Raw genomic sequence first — 19,057 nt, 5'->3', positions numbered from 1 at the left:
TCCCACGCACCACAAAAATTAAAAAACAAATTTGCGTGCATTCGATAGTTATAAACAATTAACTAAATCTTTGATTTGAATAACAATGTTTAATTGGAACGCGATTACCTCAATGAATATAAACTATAACGGATTTTAGCGCCAGACTCGATTACTTTGTATCAAAATGTTTTTGAAATCGGTAGTGTGTCTCGGTTTTTTCACGTCTTTTTGTCTGGGAAATGAACTTCTCGATTATGAGATTTCTGCTGGTAAATATTTATTTTAACATGAACTTTTAACACTCTTAATAAAACTTTTGTATGTAATGTTTACAGAATAAAGAATACTTTGTAATATTTCTGATATTATTTTGTTAAATTTCGTATCACAAAAGATTGATTTGCATTTCTTTCTAAATTTTATAATTTTTTTCAAATGATTAAGGTTTAAATCAATGATGTTAGAAGAAAAAAGAGGTAGATAGGTTACATAAACCACTTTTTATCAGCTTCCACCTTCACACAGGAAGTAAAACTATAAGAAATGTAAACAGTAATTGTTATCAATTGTAAATTATAATACTGTATGACTTTTTCAAAAGAGCAACTGTTGAGTTTCTTGCCGGTATCTTCTCAGCAGAACCTGCCTTCCGAACCGGTGGTAGAATCTTTACAAATAGTCAACTTACTTGTCAAAAGTGCGTGTAAACTGAGCCTACTTGAAATAAATGATTTTTGATTTTGATTTTTTTGATAATTACAACTGGCACGCAAAAATTATTTTAGCGGCGTTGTCAACGGCGCGATGACTTAGCTCAGGTTTTTTTTCCTGTTGAGTAAATGCCGTTTAGCCCAATGCGGAACGGTTGCGATATTATGAGATTTTACATTCAGGTGTTGTATTTTAGAAGAGATAGATGAAAACATAGAAAGGCCATGTCGAATTTTCGATATGTTTTGTATCAGAGAATACTTTGTGAAGCATGCTCGTTGTAAGGAAGCCTTTGGACCAACACCGTCGCCACTCTACAAGGCTCAATCTAATATATATTTGCCGAGAGTTAACATGGGTATAAACTCGGTGAATGGCGAATACTCAGAACTTAATACAAGAGTTTCGGAGTTCTAGTGAGTGACTATTGTTATAATTGACTTTTTTTATCATTGTTTTGGCTAGTGCTTGGATGCATACACTTGCCTATGTGGTGCCTATAAAATTTTAACTTGAAGATATCAGATATCAACTTGAAGATAGAAGACTTTTATCATCATCATCTCCGTACCCTTATCCCACATAAGTGTGGGAATATGTCAATCTTTTCCATTCGTCTCTATTACTCGTCAACTCATCATCCACTCCTTTTACACACAATGTCCTCTTTCACACAATCCAACCATCTCTTCTTTGGCCTTCCTCTCCTCTTTTGTCCTTCCACTTGCACATTCAACATTTTTCTAGTAATATGACTTTCCTCCCTACGCATTACATGTCTATACCAAGCTAACCTTCTACTCCTCAATCTTTCTGTCACTGGCGCCACCTTCAGACTTCCTCTTATATACTCATTTCTTATTTTATCTATTCTTGTCACACCACACATCCATCTCAACATACACATTTCGTTCACATGCATTCGTTTACTATCCGTCCCATTAACCGTCCAACATTCTGATCCAACATTCTGATTGAAGATACTTTTATAATCATTGAAAATAAAGCTGGGATAGAGGAACAGAGTATTTTGTAATTCGCAGTGCGAATCTGAAACGAAGAACCAAAAAGCTTTGACTTTATATTAACTTACAGCGATGCGCTAATACCTACTTAGAACTATAACATTAAAAAATATTTTTTATCAATGCCAATTTCAGCATTAACAAGAAGACAGACAAACTGTTGCTAGCAGTAGAGTATACCGATTTAAAGTTTGGTTCCAACGAAAACTATTATAGGTTCTTCCGCAAGGGTACAGAACCTGTTGTTACTAGGGACTCATTTAATGCTACTTTCCGTAAGTATATTTGTTTTTTTTAATAAATCTTATGAATACGATTAACTACACCCAACCCAACAGACGTCACCTTGCCCTAAACACTGATTTGGCACAATGATAGTTCTCGAAATATTGTCAACAAAAGTACTAGGTACTAACTAGGTAAAGGTACGCTAACTTCATAAAAGCATTTCACCATAATTTAAAAAATATTTTTCTTGATAAAAAAGTCTGCCATTAAAAACATTTTTTAAGACAAGCTTTTAGTATTATTTTATAAAATAAACGAAAAAGTTACCTGGTTACCATCTACTGGGTACTCGTTGAAACAAATCAAAACAAATTCAGTATCAAAGTACTCATCAAGGTGAATCAAATGAGCTGAAACTCGATGGGATTGCGTTGTTTAATTACGGAGTTCCTATGGCCACCCAGCTCCATCATCAGACACTGGTTATCATATAATATCAAAGAACTTGTCAAAAAAAAAATTCAATGACCAATGTGACAAGTTATCTTTGATTCTTTATATAGCTAACTAGCCGACACCCCGCGGTTTCACTGTCTGTTGATGAAGACGAAGGACAGTTAATGGAACTCCTTAACGGTTTACAGTAGCTACCTTGTGATTGGGTTTGTTAAATTTGTAATGATGAGAACTTTCCACGTCGATGGGTTGTGACTGTAATTAGGGGTCTGGACGAAGGACAGTTAATGGAACTCCTCATCGGTTTACAGTAGGTACCTTTTATCAGGCATCCCAACCCAAGTTTAAATACGACTCATAGCAACTTGGCAAGATTTTTCTTGCCTAGTTCTATGTAGGATTACATTAAAAATTAAAAAAAAAATTATAATAGCATAATGAACGATAGCTTCACAGTACGGACAATTTCGTTATTAATATTTTAAAACAAATTTACTAAATCGAAAACCAGGAAGTGTGCAAATTAAAATTCCAAGATTTTCTTACATACATAGTTACAAGTGAAGCTAATATAAAGCGTGTAAAACATTGTCTGAAAAATATTCATACATTTCATACGTGGCTTAAATTAATACATCATTGTGTTAGCATCAGTTCAAAATGATCAGCCGGTAGAATTAGTTATTTATTTAGTCGGAATGTTTTATATTTTGAAGTCAGTTGATTGTTTTTTTAATTTTTAGTATAGATTAACAATGAGTAAATTTCTTTCAGCAAACGTTGTGCTGACAATAACCATACCTAAACTAAATGATCTACAGCTACAAGACAGTGAAACTTTTGCGTATTCCAACAGTTTGATCGCCATAATTACTGTTGGACCTAATACTTTCATAGCCCCTGGTAAGAATTGTAGCATAGAATTTTTTTTATTCTCTACCAGTTAGCCCTTGACTACATCTTATGGTAAGTGATGATGCAATCTAAGATGAAAGCGGGTTAACTTGTTAGGAGGAGGATGAAAATCCACACCCCTTTTCGTTTCCACCAGCCAGACCTGGACCAATTAAGAAAACCTTAACCAACCCAGGATCTCCGTCTTGTTTTTTCAACTAGTCGGAAAAGACTGTGTTAGGAGTGAGTACGAACATAGAAAACCGGGCGGGAGTCGAACCACCACCCCTCGGTGATGAGTCCCCTTTGCCACAGGGCGGTTGAGGCTAATCATCATCATCATTATCAGCCGATGGACGTCCACTGCTGAACATAGGCCTCTTGCATGGACTTCCAAACAAAACGGTCTCGAGTCGCCAGCATCCAGCGGCTCCCTGCAACTCGCTTGATATCCTCGGTCCACCTAATCGCTATTCGTCGTTATCAACCCATATACGGCTCACTGCTGAGCTCCTCTCAGAATGAAAGGGGTCCACGCTGGCCTAAAGCGGATTGGCTGACTTCACACACGCAGAGAATTAAGAAATTCTCTGGTATGCAGGTTTCCTCACGATGTTTTCCTTCACCGTTTGAGACACGTGATATTTAATTTCTTAAAATGCACACAACTGAAAAGTTGGAGGTGCATGCCCCGGCCCGATTTCGAACCCACACCCTCCGGAATCGGAGGCAGAGGTCATATCCACTGGGCTATCGCGGCTCAATCGCTATTATGTATATTATACTCTTTACCTACTATGTTATTTCTAACATTTATTTATTTTCTGTTTAGATCCACAAGATGAGCCGTTTGTATTAAAAAGTTTGACAGAGTTCGTAGCCGATGTACCGAGCGATGTAATAGAAGGATTTCTAACCGAAGCAAATTTTTTGATTGGGTCATTTATTAAATATAATATTTGCGATTTTGGTTTCGAAATATTATAGATGATTATATTGTATATGTAATATTCTATATTATGTACTTAAGTTGATAACCTAGTGTCACGATTTTTTAGAAAAGAGTGTTTATTTTAAGAATTATACCTATTTTAGGAATAAGAAAAAGGAACAAAATAGAATATCAATAAGCTCTTGTCAACATTCTGAACATAATTTGAAAATTTAAAATAAAGAACATCGTTGAACTTTTGTTACTAGGATTGGTAAATATATAAAAGGTGGGCAGGATTTTCAGGAGTTTTCTTGGCTCCTGAACTTCCAGTCAGTGCACACGCTTCGAATTGGTAAGATGTTTATAAATTTATTATTGTAGTCAGGCTAATCAGTTAAGGTAGGTAAATATTCAGTGAGTTGATACTATGGTAGAAAGCTGTATATACAACGTGTCCCAAAATTCAACGATAAGCGGGCGCCAAAAGATTGACCTGCTCATGAGCACTTAAGGAAAAATAATAAAAAAAAATATACCTAAATTTTTTTTTTAGTTACAAAATAAATTTTAAAATTCTTTGAAAATTTACACCTTGTATGATATTTTGAACTACCGCAGCTACAATTTCTTAAATATGCTTAAGATTTTTTTTGTATCGGAACCTAAGTAGTACTACTATTCACCACAACTCTTAAAAACACAACAATGCCCGCAGTTTTTACACAAAAAAAAATCAAAATATTTTTTTTCCCTCAAATTTTTAAAGATTTTTACTTTCAGTCTACTTTGACTCATGGTCTTGCAAAAAAAAGTATGAACACCGCTATGGCAAGTTATTTTCAAAGTTGACGCAACTAATCAAGATTTCAAAATAGTATAATACCCTAGGATAACTAGTCACAAAAAAAAATATGCGTACCATTTGTAAACAAGAACCAAATTTCTTAATTGTTCTTGTTGTTAGTAATAAATTTTACTATGTTCCAAAAATGTGTTTGTTATTTTAATTACACAACATTAAAGTAAATGTTCGAATTGTTTTCCACCGGCATTAATACAGGCACGACATCGCCTTAAAAACGACCGTTTTATTTTTCGCGCATATCTTCTAGCATTGATATGTGCCGCAGCCTGAGTGATTTTTTGCCGAAGCTCGTCCAATGTCGTAATCGGTTTTGCGTAGATCCTGTCTTTGAGACAACCCCAATAAAAGAAATCCAGGGGGTTTAGGTCGGGTGATCGGGGTGGCCATAGGATAGGACCAAGTCGCCCGATCCAACGCCCCGGATACTCGTGGTCTAGGTATTGTCTCACAGGACGAGCGTAGTGAGCTGGGCAACCATCATTTTGATACCACATATTTTGAAGGTCGCTTAGGGGGACGTCTTCTAGTAATTCTTGCAAATCATTTTGTAAAAAGTTCAAATAACTGTCCCCATCTAAGTTTCCTTGTAATTCAAAAGGCCCAATCACTTTTCCATTTAAAATGCCCGTCCATAAGTTGACCTTAAATTGATATTGGGATTTGTCTTCTCTCATCAGGTGCGGATTCTCATTGCTCCAGCTGTGTAGGTTGTGAAGATTTAAATAGCCATCTTTCTTGCAGGTTGTTTCATCCGACCATAGTACTTTATCCAAGAACTGAGGATCTTCCCGATGCTTTTGAAGCATCACTCGGCAAAATGCGATCCGCAGTGGATAGTCCCGTGATAGTAACGTTTGTACACGTCTGTAATGATATGGGTGTAGCCGATGACGTTTTAGTATTCGATGTGCTGAACTTTTTGGGATTCCCGTAGCTGCTTCTATGGCACGCACTGAGGTAGTTGAATCAATGTTTATTTCATTGAGAACTTCTTCATCGCATTCCGATCTAGGTCTTCCAGCGTTTCTTCTAGCTGACGGCAAACGACCCTCCGAAAACGCTTGATGCACATTCATAAATACCCGATAATCTGGATATCTTTGAGCGTTTGGGTACCTTTCTCGATACAATCTGCTAGCAGCGTTAGCATTGCACCGACATTCTCCATAAATGAGATGCATGTTAGCGTATTCCATCGGCGTGTATGGTTGCGGCATGATAACGCTAAACAGTCCAAAATACACCAAAAGTCCAATTCACAAAACACAGGCACAGTCCAAAATAATGCCAGGTCAGTTCAGTTTGCAGATCACTTAAGTCCAGTCCAAAATGCAAAGCCAAAAGTCGTTAGTACGAGAGCCACGTCAATTGAATACGGAAAGTTGCGCAGTAAACAAAGGAGCAGAGCGTACTGACTTGCTGGGAACAGGATTTTCTTTACCTGCATCATTGTCATTCAACAAAGAACATCTGTCTATCCCTCTCTAACGTATACTTATCGCTATCTTTCTCTCTCTCTCTCTCTCTTATTTTTAAATGTTATCGTTCGTTCCATTAAAATTCTAGGAAATTGCAACGTATGACTCACATCATTTTGTGCATAAAGTAAAAGTGATTTCTAGGAGCAAAAACATTTTAGAAATTTAGTTCTTGTTTACAAATGGTACGCATATTTTTTTTTTGCGACTAGTTATCCTAGGGTATTATACTATTTTGAAATCTTGATTAGTTGCGTCAACTTTGAAAATAACTTGCCATAGCGGTGTTCATACTTTTTTTTGCAAGACCATGAGTCAAAGTAGACTGAAAGTAAAAATCTTTAAAAATTTGAGGGAAAAAAAATATTTTGATATTTTTTTGTGTAAAAACTGCGGGCATTGTGGTGTTTTTAAGAGTTGTGGTGAATAGTAGTACTACTTAGGTTCCGATACAAAAAAAATCTTAAGCATATTTAAGAAATTGTAGCTGCGGTAGTTCAAAATATCATACAAGGTGTAAATTTTCAAAGAATTTTAAAATTTATTTTGTAACTAAAAAAAAAATTTAGGTATATTTTTTTTATTATTTTTCCTTAAGTGCTCATGAGCAGGTCAATCTTTTGGCGCCCGCTTATCGTTGAATTTTGGGACACGTTGTATATATATATATATATATATATATATATATATATATATATATATATATACAGCTTTCTACCATAGTATCAACTCATTATGGTAGAAAGCATATAATATATATAATATATATATATAATATATTGTGTAAATGTTATAAGTATTTGATTTCACTAGTGAGCAGTTTCGCTTGGCGTCAATTTTGCAAACTTCAAAAAAACAGATTGTTACGCTCTAACCTTCTCTTAACTTTAAACGACTTTAAGGAAGCAATAATATTAATAATAAAAGAACAGAAGAACCAAAGACTGAATAAATAAAAAAAAAATGTTGAATACTTTTGAGTTTTTTTTTTCTTTTTTTTTAAATATGACCAATATTCCCATTCCCCTCCAACTAGTCGGGTAAGACCGTATTAGGAGTGGGTACGACAATAGACCAACGGAGCGGGGATCGAACCACCACCCCTCAGTGATGACTCTGACCGCTCTTACCGTTGATCTTAGATAAAACATAGGCAGCCGTAAAAAATAATTGTACTTATTATATATAGTATTAACTGTATATGATAAGTACATTTATTACCACCAACTTATTATCTAGAACTCATTTGGTTAGTCTTGAAAAGTCCATAGGGAGACCAAGTTATAATTTTTTTTCGGATTTTTCTATCCTGAATAATTTTTTCATGCTGCTGTAATTAGTATTTAAAAATATCTGATTTTTGTTAAATAAGGCGGATAGAATTACCAATATATTATGATACTAGGACAGTAAATAATGTTTTAGTGTGATGATTGATTGTTTTAAAAATAATATCCTGTAAAAAATGTATGAAGCTAAAGTGGATTATCAATCAATCAATCAATCATCGTTTATTTGCTCAAAACATGTGGTTATAAAAGATGACAAACAAATTTATATGTACAATGTTTTCGCCTTGATCACTTTAAAAACTTGTACACGGTTTGTAAATTACTTTCGTCCCGTCTTTGTGATTACAAAGATACTGGTAAAAATGTATGGTAGGTGCTGAATTTTCAATATAGGAAAAAATATGCCTGCATTGCATGGCCTATGTACCTTGACTTATAAACAAAAGAATTCCTTTTTAGAAAAGAACTAAACCATAGACAATAAATACTAATAAAAAAAATATGATCACACCAGTCATCCATATAATTTTTGAAAATTCCCCTCGATTTCGTTCAAAGAACCTCCTAATAATATAATAATGATCTTTTTAACATGAAAATGAAACCGACTTCAAGCACGTATTATTACACTTATTACACTTATTTTGATTCTAACACAAAACTAATAAACCGATTTTTATGAAAATAAAATGGAACGAATCTGGAAGTATACTCATTCAAACAAAAAAAGAATTTCCAAAATTGGTTTGTAAATGACGAAGTTATGAAATAACAAACATTTAAAAAATAAAAAAAACATATGCGACGAAATGAGAACCTTCTCCTTTTTTGGGGTCGGTTAAAAAATAAAATCGCAGCTGTTATTTAATTAAATATATTATATATAACTAGCGATGTCTGCGACTTGTACTTGTGAAATACGGTTTCTCCGAAATCCCGTGGGAACAAATCTTGGATGGTAAAAAGTTGTTTATGTTTAAATACAGTCTCCAATCCAAAGCTCAGGCAAATAGGTTTAGTTGTTGTTGCTTATTGTAACAAACATACTAAGACACAAACATTCGCATGTATAATGCGAATTATATCATTATATGATTATAGTGCGATTAGTATGTAATCTGAATCAAAACAGGCAATAGTCAAAAACAAAGAACAAACCAATTAATTTAATTAGCATTTATTTTTTTAATTAATTGGAGCATGCGATCATTTAAAATAATATAAATATCGAAGTTGAGCGCTAAATTTTCGTTATTTCATATCAAAATGATTTTGAAAACGGTAGTATGTTTCAGTTTTTTCGCGTCTACTTGTCTGGGTAATGAAATATTTTCTGAGAGTGGGATTTCTGCTGGTAAATATTATATTATTTGATTTACTAAGTTTATTATGTGATCTTACAAACGACGTTTTTTTTTATATTTTTTAATTTCGTCGAATATAAAAAATATTGAAATGTAGAAAATTTTTGTCCTTAAAAGATAAAATAAATGGATACGAAACATAAGCATATATTCATTCAAAATGGGCAAAGTTAAATTTTAAATATAGGAGACTAGATTATTATTGGAAATACAAGGCAAAACAAAATTGTTATATTTGAAAAAAAAAAATCAAGCATAATAAGCCAGTGTTTTTTAGTTTATTATGCTACGAGAGTTTATATTAAATCATAATAAAGCCATGAAATTTAGTATGATATGGTAAAAAAGATTCAGAAAGTCATGAACACAAAATCTTAGATGAATAGCTAAGATTCTGAAAAGTATTCTATATTCTCAAAAATTTAAAATATAGGTATTGTGTTTTAGAAGAGATAGATGCAAACATAGAAAGACCATGTCGGATATTCGACATGTTCTGTATTAGAGAGTACTTCGTGAACCATGCCCGTTGTAAGGCAGCCTTAGGACCATCACCGGCATCACTCTACAAGGCTCAGTCCAATTACTATGTGCCGAGAGTTAACATAACTGTCACCTGTCTCAATGTCGAATACACAGTGCCCGAAGCCAGAGTTGCTGAGTTTTAGTAAGTAAAAAACATGAATACTTAAAAAAACTAAAAAATACGCTTGATACCCATATCATGGGATGCATTTCAAATAGCCTGTCCGCCATCTTGGACGTCCACCATATTGGACTTAAGTCACGTTACTATTTTTGTTCGTATTCTTGACAGCAAACCCTTGACTGATAGCAAAAAATCATGGGGTGAATTTTAAACAGCCAGTCCGCCATCTTGAGGAGGCCGCTAAATTGGATATGTAATGACGTTTCTTACCTAGTAATGTATTGTCATCAGCGCTCAGAGCGTGTGCAAAATTTCATCCTAATTGAAGATCGGGAAGTGGGTCAAATTAGGATTCCAAGATTTTCTTTCATACATAGTTAGTTACAAGTGAAGCTTATATAAGCGTGTTAAAAATTGCTAGTATTCTACAGCTGTATACGTTACACAACTTACTTATGTACTGCTTAAGATAAGAACCCAGTGGATATGATCAGACCAGATCAGACCTTCTTCTGCGGATTCGAATCCGATGTTCAGTTATATTTATGTATATGGATTCATATCCACAACCGGAATCGGAGGCAGAGATCATCCTCTGCCTCCAATTCCGGTGTGGGTTTGAACCGGTCCGTGGCATGCACCTTCAACTTTTCAGTTGTGTGTATTTTAAGAAATTAAATATCACGTGGCTCAAACGGTGAAGGAAAAACATCGTGAAGAAACCTGCACACCAGAGCATTTTCTTAATTCTCTGCGTATGGACCAAGGTTGGTGACTATTGGCCTAACCCCTCTTACTCTGAGAAAACACTCGAGCTGTGAGCCGAATATGAGTTGATGATGATGATGATGATACCTAGTTATGATATTAAATATCACCTGTCTTATACGGTGAAGGAAATACATCGTGAGGAAACCTGCATACCACAGAATGTTTACGTGTGTGAAGTCTGCCAGTCTGCATTGACCCAGCGTGACTATTGACTATTTCAACACCTCTCATTCTGAGAGGAGATTCGTGCTCAACAGTGAGCAATAAGTGGAAAGCATGACAAACAGAGACAAACTTCAGGTAATACAAGAGCTACATTGTGCTCCAAAGGATTAGCTTTGCCATACAAAAGGGTTTCAACTATCAACCTGCCTATGACAGAACAATTACTAAATAATAATATACTAAATGCAAATCCAATCTGAGATGTAATTCCGCTGTTTTATACTCGTCGATGTAATATTCGCCTATAACAAGTTTTATTAGAATTTCAACTTTATTTCTATGGGATGTCAAAAATAAAATGTCACTAACAACGAAGTTGCCATGGAAATGAGCGATGTCACATCGCTGTAACTTTACAGAATACAGTGGCTATTTATTGTCTCATTTAAAACGAATATATAGTAATTTATTTATTTTGCTATTATCGGCGAAAAGCCGACTAACCCACGCGATGCAATTACACGTTGTAGAGTCAACATCTCCTGAGGATGCTCCGGTTTCGGGGTGAAACGTACGTAGAGAGTATTGTGTCGGACCTGGGTGACGTTGTCGCATGGGTTCGTCGGCTTTTCGCGGATAATAGCAAAATAAATATATTATTATATATTCATGATGAACTTCGGCAAAGTAACGCCTGCTTCTATTCAATCATTTAAAACGCTTATTTCAGCATTAACAAGAAAACTAACAAATTGTTGCTCGCAGTTGAGTATACTGGGTTAAGGTTTGGTTCCAAAGATAATAATTTTAGATTCTACCGCCAGGGCAAAGAACCTATTGTTACTAGAGACTCTTTCAATGTAACTTATAGTAAGTATAATTTTAATTAATAATTTATTGAATACTAGTGGACGCCCGCGACTTCTTCCGCCCCTAGACCTCTTTAATCCAGCCCTTACAGTAGTATCGCTCTAAAAATGGAGTAACTTCTACCGTTTTCCCAACATTTCCCTTCATTGCTCTGCTCTTATTGACCGTAGCGTGAACAAAAGTATACTATGATCTGCTTATAAGTATGAATAATAATTGTACCAAGTTTCGTTAAAATCCGTCGAGTAGTTTTTGTTTCTATAACGAACATACAGACAGACAAAAATTTTACTGATTGCATTTTTGGCTTCAGTATTGATCACTAATCACACCCTGATAGTTATTTTGGAAATATATTTCATGTACAGAATTGACCTCTCTACTGATTTATTATAAGTATAGATAATAATTAAATAGTTTTAATAATAATAAAAGTAACAGCTGCCGCTGTTACTCATAATTCATCTTTAGTTCTGTACCTAAAAAGGAAAAAAAATGGAAACATAAGATGTTTTTCGTCTATCTGTCTGTCAAGATACTTTATTTTGGAAATTAGTCGATGTATCAAGTTGTAATTTAAACCATATAACCAAGTCTACGGTCCCATGAAGTTGTAAAAAAATCAAAGTGCGAAGTTTACGTAAAAGAAGATACGGCCGTTTATTCTATAAGTTGTTATTTATGTTCCCATAGGAATACTAGGATAAAATATAGCCTACTAGCGGACGCCTGCGACTTTCGTAATTTAGTTTTTCACAAATCCCTCGGGAACCAAGGAATTTTCCGGAATAAAAAGTAGCGTTTGTGTTAATACAGAGTAAAATCTATTTCCATTCCAAATTTCAGCCAAATCGCTTCAGTAGTAGCGGCGTTAAAGGTAACAAACATCCAAACAAACATATATCCAAACATCCATACAAACTTTCGCGTTTATAATGTTAGTAGGATAGGATAGCATTTGGGGTTAGTGTGGCTTCCCAACAGTGAATGAATTTTTCAAAGGTTCAGTAGTTACAGAGCTTATTCAAAACACACAAACAAACAATCAAATCTTTCCTCTTTATAATATTAGTCTACAAGTATATTAGTGAAAGATTACGTATACGCTTAGAAAACTACGAAAGCCTCAATTAACAATACCTAAATATTTTTTCCGTGATAGCCCAGTGGATACGACCTCTGCCTCTGCCTCTGCGATTCCGGAGGGTGTGGGTTCTAATCCGGTCCTGGGCATGCACCTCCAACTTTTCAGTTGTGTGCATTTTAAGAAATTAAATATGATGTGTCTCAAACTGTGAAGGAAAACATCGTGAGGAAACCTGCATACCAGAAAATTTTATTAATTCTCTACGTGTGTCAAGTCTGCTAATCCGCATTGGGCCAGCGTGGTGGACTATTGGCCTAACCCCTCTCATTGTGAGAGGAGACTCGAGCTCAGCAGTGAGCCGAATAAGGGTTGCTTATGATGAAATATTTTTTCAGCAACTCTTACAATAACAATCACTATACCGAATCTAAACGATCTACAATTGCAAGACAGTGAAGTTTTCCTTTACGCCAATGATATGTTCCCACTTATCGTCGTTGGACCTAGAGCTTTCATAGCGGATGGTAAGATATCTGACATTTTTATTATTTACAAGTTAGCCCTTGACTACAATCTCACCTAATGGTAAGTGATGATCCAGTCTAAGATGAAAGCGGGTTAACTTGTTAGAAGGAGGGTGAAATGCACACTCCTTTCGGTTTCTACACGACATCGTGCCGGAACGCTAAATCGCTTATACGTCTTTGCCGGTAGGATGGTAACTAGCCACGGCCGAAGCCTCCCACCAGCCAGACCTGGACCAATTCAGAAAATCTCAATCTGCCCCGCTGGGGATCGAACCCAGGACCTCCGTTTTGTAAATACACCGCGCATAACACTGCGCCACTGAGGCCGTCAAAATAATCCTATGGATGTTACACCCCCCTTCCTCGGCGAGCACGGAGCACGGAGCATGGAAAGAACATTTCAAAATTCAAAATTCATTTATTTCAAGTAAGCTCAGTTTACAAGCACGTCAGTATATAGTATACAGATACGTCAGTTGACTATTTGTAAAAATTCTACCACCGGTTCGGAAGGCAGATTCTGCTGAGAAGAAACTGGCAAGAAACCGGGAATTTGACAATGGTTGTTAAAGATTTTAACATTATCACCCTGTGGCGTAGAGTGCCTTGGAGATTCCAAAATTAGTTGGGGGACCAATTAATGAAGGATATTTCTCACAAAATAAATTAAAATGCTCGCTTGAAATATATAAATATGATAATGTACGAGTAGAATGTTTCCAACTTTTCAGTTATATTTATGTAAATATAGGTATAGTTAAAAAATTAAATATCACGTGTCTCTAACGGCGAAGGAAAACATCGTGAGGAAACCTGCATACCTGAGAAATTTCTTAATTCTTTACGTGTGTGAAGTCTGCCAATACGCATTTGGCCGTGCATCGTGGATTAAGGCCTAACCCGTCTTATATTGAGAGGAGAGTCCAGCTCAACAGTGAGCCTGGGTTGCCAATAGAAAAAAGAAAGAAGTATGTATATGTTTATATTTACGTATGTATCTCCGTAGCGGCCAAACAAGGTGTCAAATGATTCCTCATATTTTTTCAAATAACTTAAACAACATTTGAACCGTCGATTTTAACCGGTTTTTCCGTAATCGGGATACAGTTTTCAAACCTATTTTAATGTTTAAAAAATCAGCAAATAACATGGGCTACATTTTCTTTAGATAAAAAAATCGTGATAGCCCAGTGGATATCACTGCCTCCGATTCCGGAGGGTATGGGGCATGCACCTCCAACTTTTCAGTTATGTGTATTTTAAGAAATTAAATATTACGTGTCTCGAACGGTGAACGATAAACATCTTGAGAAAACCTGCATACCTGAGAAATTTCTTAATTCTCTACGTGTGTATGGCTGCCAATTTTCATTTGACCAGCTTGGTGGACTATAGGCCTGACCCGTCTCATTCTGAGAGGAGACTCGTGATCAACAGTGAGCCTAATATCGGTTGATAATGACACATTTTTAGGGGTATCTAGCCCCTTATAAAGCGTGTGTATTGTTTAAGTTTTTATTTAAGTTAATATGAATTTATTTAATATTTAAGATCCAGAAGCAGAGGAAACTGTATTGCAAGGATTTGCTGCATTCCTTGCGGACAATCCTAGCAATATTAAAGAAGGATTCACACAGGACGCCCATTTTCTGGTTGCATCATTTATTAAATACAATATCTGTGATTTTGGCCTTGAAATATTATAGATTTTGTTAGTGGATTACTTATTTACTTCGTATATGCAATAAAAAAATAATCTTCTAAAATATAACCGACTTCAAAAAAAAAGGAGGAGGTTCGATTCTCAATTCGACGAGTATGTTTTTTTTTTAATGTTTGTTACGTCATAACTTCGTTACTTATTAAACAATTTTGATAATTATTTTTATGTTTGAAAAAGTATACTTCCAGATTGGGCCCATTTAATTTTCATAATTCAATTTAGTAGTTTTGTGTTAAAATCAAAATAACTGAAATACGTATTTGAAGTCGGTTCCATTTATAAGTTAAAATTATATTGTTCGTGGATTTCTTATTTGCTTCATTTATGCAATAAAAATGAATCTTCTGAAATAAATTTTGTGAAGATAATAAAATATTTCAAATCCGATTATTATCTGCCCTTTTTTTTCTATTTTGCCCCGTAGCAACCTACTCTAGGTTGCTACTTTCCAAGAATTTCCGATGCCTGAACATAGGTATTGTATATTTGTACCAATTAGTGGAAAAGTAGCTTATCGGCTAAGCAGGGTTCGCTATCGATAATTTAAATAGCTAAAATATTTTCTTCAAAGATTATTATGTATTAGTTATTTTTAAGTAATCTACAAAAAATACTATTTTATATTTATTCTATCAGTTTAGTTTATTGTGTAACAAAAACTGTTTCTTTAATTAACCGATTTCAAAAAGGAGGAGGTTCTCAATTCGGTCGGTATTTTTTTTTTTTTTGTTATTTGTTTGTCTGCTTAAACGCGCTAATAATATTTACAATAAGACTTAGATAGTCTTATTGTAAATATTTTTTTTATGTATATATTATAACCAGATTCTAATAATTTGCTTTGGAACTTTAATTTTAATCTTTCGACTTTAATTATCACCATTATCTATACAAATATTATAAAGCTGAAGAGTTTGTTTGTTTGATTGAATGCGCTAATCTCAGTAACTACTGGTCCGATTTGAAAAATTCTTTCAGTGTTAGATAGCCCATTTACTGAGGAAGGCTATAGGTTATATATTATGCTCGCATTCCTACGGGAACGGGAACCACACGGGTGAAATTCTGTATCTATACTAATATTTTATAGATACGGAACCCTCGGTGGGCGAATCCGACTCGCACTAGTCCAGTTATTTTATACTTTTGATTAAGTATTAAAAAAACACAATTATTAGCATTATAGTTTCAGAGGTACGATGCATTAATTCATAATAATTAAAGCCATTATCTTGTTATTCAAACTGTTTATATAACAGTAAATACCAGTATCGTGAGTTATTATTAGGTCAACAAAACAAACGATTATAATATCAGAACAATTTTAACACTAACATAATTGCGTAAAAACAGATGATATATTCATAAACTGAAGGACGTAAATATATTTTTCTACTTATATTTCGTAATTTACTCAATATCTTACCATATCATAAAGGTTCCCCCTACTGGTTGTTAGGTAATTTTCATCACCTTAAGGGTGAACCATGATATATTTTTTTTTAATTTTAAATAGTTATATGTCATTGGCTACAATGCAGGCTTTCTTAAATCTAGGCAGCCACGCCGATGCAAAAATCGAGGAAGTCAAGCCCAACGCCAATTATATATTATTTACCAAATTTTTTGTAAATTATTTTATTTCTTTTATCACGGTCCTAGAAATAAAAATATTGTATGCCACTACACATAACTAGCGATTGTATTGCACTATTGCCTATTGTGCTGGCTTTTGATATATACTTTTTCAAAATTATAGAATCGATTAATTTTTTTTTTTGTTGCAATTTACGAGTATTTAATGAGTTTTAGGAATTTCTTTAACAATGTACTTCGTGCTTAGTATTATGCTAATTCTGCTTTCTTCTGCTATGCTTATTCTGCTCTAAACACTTTAGAGCAGAGCAATATACATAATAATCTGCTAACTACCTACATATAATATGTAGGTAGTTAGCAGATTATTTTTTAATTTTTTTTTACATTCCCTAAAAAATCCTTGATAACTATAAGTCAACACTTTTTTTTGTTATTTCCATAAATAACTAAAAACAAGCACGCATCTAATTATGGTATAAATATAAAAAAAATTATAATGTTTCAATTTTCACTCTTGCTTGGTGACATTTAATCTATCATTCCGCTTCATCCACTTCAGAATTAGACAAATTGATTAATAAAAGTCCCAAAATTAACTAATTAATTGCTTACCATTTAAAATATTTTCATACACCGCCCACCAACATTCAACACACAATATAAAACCTATATCACACTTACAACTCTCGTTAAATATTTTTGAGTGAGCGAAAAGTTTTCCGTAAATTTTCACAACCCGAACAAACTGTTCCCAAGGGACGTCCTCTCTCGCGAAAGATCGCGGTCAACTGACTGAATTTCACGACATTCTCTGCCTGTTTTCACAAAATGAAGAGAAAACCACCAACATCAAAACGATGTAAGCGACACACCACTTTTGATTAATTTGAATCGTATAGCCATAGTTATTAAGATGTATTTTTGTTTGGAATGAAATTTGTTTTCAAAGTACTCAACTGTTTGTTTGGGAGGTACGCAGAGGCGGGAATGAGTGTCGAAAAAAAATAAGCCAACCACGTCTCAGTGAGTTAAGGCTCCAGGGGCGGGTTTTCAGTGGATATCTTTAATTAAAATAGAAACTTTGGTGGAAAATGAATTGATGGTATGAAAAACTGTGTGAAAAACAGCGAAAATAACGCAAAGGATGCTAGAGGTAACGAAAGGATGAAAATTAATTAGCAGTGTTGCATGTTGTGAGTAATTTAATTAATTTTGCGTGAACATTGTGATAGTGTTACAAACTGGTGGATGTCTAGTTATTATCTTTTAGTTAAACACGACTTAAAAGTAATGAAATTATTTTTTTTAATGTTTTGCATGCGTTAATTAATTAACGTAATTGTGCACATAATATTTTGTGAAACAATATTTTCTTTGAACAGGTTTTCAAATAATTGATTATTCTAAATCTAGCCATGCTTTTGTATGTGCGTTACAGTAAAACATCCAAACCATAAAGGCGTTAATTAACTAAATTAAACTAAAAAAATAAACTAGTATTTAGAAATAACTTGGAAGATACTTAATTGGAAACTACTTATATATTTTTAATAAAAGAAAAATTTTAATAAAATCAACTGACATATATTTTACTGGCATTCTAAAATTTATTAACCTGTATTATAACTAAGTCAAAATATTACCAACCCCTAGTTAAAAAATCAGTAATTTTGCAAAAAATTGTTATTTTTTGTAATTTAGCTGTTGTGTTCTTAGAAAGTCAATATTGTAATATATTTATTAACAAATTAAACATATATTTAGTTGGATATATGTCCCATTTATGGGATGTAATACGAAATCAGTGTTTATCTCGCTCGTGATAGGCGGGGCCAGTACCGCGCACGCGTGAACTAATCTTAAGAATAAGATTCTAGAGTTTCTCTTAAAGAATTCTAGTCGAGTACAAAATCACTGTGTATCACTTGACCTCGTGTATGTTGTAGAGTTCAATATCCTTTGTAACGAGACTCATCTTACATAATGTATTACTGCTACTCTATTTGTCTATCTATATCATTCTATATCTATATAACTTGTAAAAGAAAAAAAAAAAAAAAATCATTATTCTTATTATTAACCCATATTTAGCTCACTGCTGAGCTCGTGTCTCCTCTCAGAATGAGAGGGATTAGGCCAATAGTCCACCACGCTGGCTCATTGGCTCAATGCGGATTGGCAAACTTCACACATGCAGAGAATTAAGAAAATTCTCTGGTATGCAAGTTTCCTCACCATATTTTTCCTTCATCATTTGAGACAAGTGATATTTAATTTCTTAAAATAATTATTTTTTTACATAGGCAGAAATGTTTCACACATACCTACCTATTTAATCAGCCAGGAGGGCTAGGCCTCCCTCCAATGAAAATCGGTTCTATAGATAACATAAAATAAAATTATGAACAGACAGAATACTTTAAAATCGTTTTTTTTT

At 34.2% G+C, this 19,057-nt stretch overlaps 1 protein-coding gene across 2 annotated transcripts in view; it reads right to left on the bottom strand.

The window, feature by feature from the left end:
- LOC112054661 (carbonic anhydrase-related protein 10) overlaps window positions 1-17,426 on the bottom strand; it is an 88,772-nt gene extending 71,346 nt beyond the window's left edge. Inside the window, exon 1 of one of the 2 annotated variants that reach the window (XM_052888681.1) lies at window positions 17,233-17,426. The gene's annotated coding sequence lies outside the window, so the exon portion shown is untranslated. The remainder of the gene's footprint in view (window positions 1-17,232) is intronic. The other variant, XM_052888682.1, reaches the window with a different exon arrangement.
- Window positions 17,427-19,057: the final 1,631 nt, after the last annotated feature.

This window comes from Bicyclus anynana, chromosome 23, assembly GCF_947172395.1.
Source record: "Bicyclus anynana chromosome 23, ilBicAnyn1.1, whole genome shotgun sequence".
Classification (NCBI taxonomy): domain Eukaryota; kingdom Metazoa; phylum Arthropoda; class Insecta; order Lepidoptera; family Nymphalidae; genus Bicyclus; species Bicyclus anynana.
The sequence above is the reverse complement of the archived record's forward strand: the minus strand, read 5'-3'. Positions and strand labels throughout refer to the sequence as shown.